Below are 4,064 nucleotides of genomic sequence, written 5' to 3'. Positions count from 1 at the left end.
AAGAGTATTGGAGTAGTAGAAAGAATGTACACTTCATTTACATCAGGAAACAGGCTAGGCTGGGGAATTCAGCCTAATATAGACGAACTTGTCTTATGAACACATATGATAGTATGATCCAAGTAACAGTATATGAAATGTTGAAGATACAAAAGGTTGGTGCTGATGGTTAATTTCTTACTTTAAGAGTGAAAATTTTTGGTCTAAAAGGCGTACGACATGTTGGACAAGCTGGTCTTTTGGCTAACCAAGGATCAAGACATTGAGCATGGAACACATGGTTACAAGGTGGAAAACTTCTGCACAATTCTGCTTCATAAAGACCATCCAAACAAATGGCACACGTTGATGAATTTGCTTGTCCGTCGAGGTAGAAACAACTGATTCCTTGCAACTCTTCGACAGATAATCCCAAGCCATAAGCTTCCGTTCGGGAAGTCTCATCGTTGGAATCTACGGCCTGTTGATCTATCATATCAAGAACAAGGTAACACATTACCATATATATACTGAAAACTGCGATAATGGCAATCAAAAGAAGAGGGGATGGGAGTTCAGATGCAGAGAAACTCATTTGGTTGGATAAGATTTTCAGGAAAGTTTACTAGCAGAGATAATCATTGAGCTCCATGCCCCTACAAATAAATAAGAAAATAATACTAATAAAAAAGCCTTTGAGCTCCCATACCTTAGGTTGTTGACTGTTGAGTAATATCAATGATAATAATGTAGGATTTGAATGGGCAGATGCTTGTCCAACACATAGCTCCAAGCTACGCCTTTGGTTCATGTTCACACCTGATCCATCGTCTGCAATTACTACATTTACTATCGGAAATTGAAACAGGAATTGTAACCTCGTTTCTATGTCTATAAAGTAGTTGTTTATGGTTTAACTCACACAATCAAAGATGGATTTAAAACGGGTTTTACGGGTTCAACTAGGAAGTTAGAGACAGAGCCAGGATTTGACCTGTACAGATTCTAAATTCTAGAGTAGTGACATCAGGTATTAGTAATTGGGTTCTGAATTCAACTTTTGTACATATTTAGTAGATTTCCTAATACAAATCCAGAATTTTGACTAAAGCTATTGAGTTCGGCCAAACCGTATCTAACCTTCTCGCCCCGCCACTGACTGTAACTCATTGCTTTCAACTCGAACTATGTATACATACGTGAAAACAATTCCTTATGCCGCCGTCCTAGATCTCCCCTTTTTATGTATTGGTGCCCTTTAATCCAATAATCATTAATTGATGTGTCATTTATTAGATGAAAATAGCAAAAGTGAAACCATTACTTCTTCAAAATAATTGGAGTAGTTGTAAATAATTGTGTACTCTTTATTTACATCATGAAATAGGGCAAGGGCACTCCAATAACGATAGCAGGCTAAAATTCAGCCCAATATTCATGGATTATCTTATGAACAGGAATGCTACAAGTAACGGTATATGAATGTTTTTTCTATTAAAAAAAATATATATATACACAATTGGAAAAGGGAAAGAGGAATGATCTCACTCGTGAGAATTAAACTCACACCTTTTGTATGAAAGATCTCACCAATACCACTAGATTGTAAGCCTTAGTGGTCCTGTATATATAAGCACGTAGTTTCTTACTTTAAGAATGAAAATCGTGGTCTAAAAGGCGTTCGACAAGTTGGACAAGTTGGTTTTTTAGCTAACCAAGGATCAAGACACTGAGCATGGAACATATGGTTACAAGCTGGAAAACTTCTGCACAATTCTGCATCACAAAGACCGTCCAAACAAATGGCACACGTCGAGTAATTCGCTTGTCCTTTGAGGTAGAAACAACTGATTTCTTGCAACTCTTCTACAGATAAACCCGAGCCACGAGCATCAATTTGAGAAATCTCATTGTTAGAATCATCATGTTGATCGATTAGATCAAGAACGAGGTAACAAATTATCATGTACACGACGATGATCGCGAAAATTGCAATCAAAGAAAGAGGGGGTGGCAATTCAGCTGCAGAGAAGTTCATTGATTTGATAAATCTTTAGAAGTTTCAAAGAAGATGAACTACAAATTCCATATGCCATTGGCCTATAGCTTGAGTTGGTCATGTTTTTGTATAATATCTCTTGCGTAGATCAACTACATTTGACTCAAATTTTAAAATAGAGAAAATGAAAGAAGCTTGTGCATGTCTTTTGGTTGTTCTTTAATATTCCATCCGTTTCAATTTATATGTCTTACTTTCTTTTTTAATTTGTATAAAAAAGAATACCATTTCTTATATTTAGTAGTAACTCTTTAAATCAAACATCTTACATGACATGTTTAAGACCACGAGATTCAAAGGATATTTTTCCATTTTAATATATTACGCACATCTTTAAATTAAGACAATAAGATTCAAAAATCTCATTTATTTTCTTTTCCTAAACTCTGTCTATTCAAACTAAAACACATAAATTAAAAATTATTTGATTTGATTTTCTTAAACGTAACCCAAGTTACAATTTGGTCTCACATGCTTCTTTCTTGTAATGCACAAAATCTCTTTCACATATCGTAAAAGAAAATTTGAGAGATAGCTTGTGGTGAATGACAAATAATATAATTTGACATTGGAAGCAAAGCTAACAGCATATAAAAAATCTTAATCAGAATTGATGTCTGCCTTAGGAGATAATCTTTTCTATTTGTTCTTAGTAGTTGGCGGTCAAGAGCGTTAAAGTATGTTGTCTCCTCGAATGTCTTGTTTATTTGAAGTAAATACTCGTCCGTAATAGTTATTTACACCAAATCATGTAAATTTGTAATAACTGAATGATATAATACAAGGTGGGAATGGATATTAATTAACCATGAGTCCATGATTAATAGTATGTTTGGGCCGTTTGGCCACCTTCTAAAATCCGTTTATATTGAAAATATTTTTTAATCAATAGTATTTTTTTAAATAATTTAAAAAAATAACATTGACTAATTAATCTGAAAATAGTTTTGTCAATAATAGAGCAATAATTTGTTCTTAACAAAGTCTCTAAAAGTGCTTTCCGGGGGAAACTCACATTTTTCTCCTAACAAACTTTGCAAAAACATTTATTCCCCCCCCCCCCCCCACCCACAAATAAAAAAGTTAGGCCAAATACTTCAACTCTATAAAATAAGCCAAATAGCTTGGTCAAACAAATTATAAATGTTATAAATCTATGTACAAACACATGTTGTACATTCTTTTAGGATATAAACCCCGAATCCGAGTAATTTCTTACCTTTATATCAAGATTCTTTTTTTCTTCTTCTTTATTTTTTCGTTGTAGGGGAGAGTGTACACCAATTGAAACTTCTAAACCGGTTAATTAGGACAAGAAAATACAATAACTATCGAGAAACAAAATACTCTTCTTTCAAGGACACACAGTGAATATATTATTTTCTTATACTTTCCCGTCCCAATTTGTGTAATTTTGTTATTGTGTTTTAGAATTTAAAAAGAATGATAGACTTTTAAAATTTGAAGTTTAAAATAAGTTATATATATTTATTTAAAACAAATTATTTCTAAATTTAAAAAGCATTATTCTTTTTTGTCAACTAAAAAGAGGAATGCCACAACAAATGGAACATAAAGAATAGTATATATCTTCTTGTTTTTCAACCTTACTTTTAAAAAAGCATGTATCCCATTACTCCATACAAATACACAATTGAAGTTTCTTCACTTCCAAACCTTCCAGTTTCTTCTACGGAATCGAGACTTCTTAATATAAAGTATAAAAACTTATCTACAAGCTCTAAAGCGAAAAAAAAAAAAGAGTAGCGACTTTTTACACAATTCAGACGATGAAATAATTCAGACTTTAAGTCAAAGTTGACAATTTCATACTTGAAAATTTCTGCAAAATCAGTGGATCGTTTAGATCAATGAAAACTTATCAAAACACACACACACACACACACACAAAAAAAAAAAAAAAAAAAAAAAAGGAATTACCTTAAAAAGTATATTCCGTTACCGGGAATCGAACCCGGGTCTCCTGGGTGAAAGCCAGATATCCTAATCGCTGGACGATAACGGA

At 33.1% G+C, this 4,064-nt stretch overlaps 1 non-coding gene across 1 annotated transcript; it reads right to left on the bottom strand.

Moving 5' to 3' along the window:
* Positions 1-3,992: 3,992 nt before the first annotated feature.
* Positions 3,993-4,064, bottom strand: TRNAE-UUC (transfer RNA glutamic acid (anticodon UUC)). Its single transcript has one exon. It is a non-coding gene; the product is annotated as a tRNA-Glu (tRNA).

The sequence above is a fragment of the Lycium ferocissimum genome, chromosome 10 (genome assembly GCF_029784015.1).
Source record: "Lycium ferocissimum isolate CSIRO_LF1 chromosome 10, AGI_CSIRO_Lferr_CH_V1, whole genome shotgun sequence".
Taxonomy (NCBI): Eukaryota; Viridiplantae; Streptophyta; class Magnoliopsida; order Solanales; family Solanaceae; genus Lycium; species Lycium ferocissimum.
The sequence above is the reverse complement of the archived record's forward strand: the minus strand, read 5'-3'. Positions and strand labels throughout refer to the sequence as shown.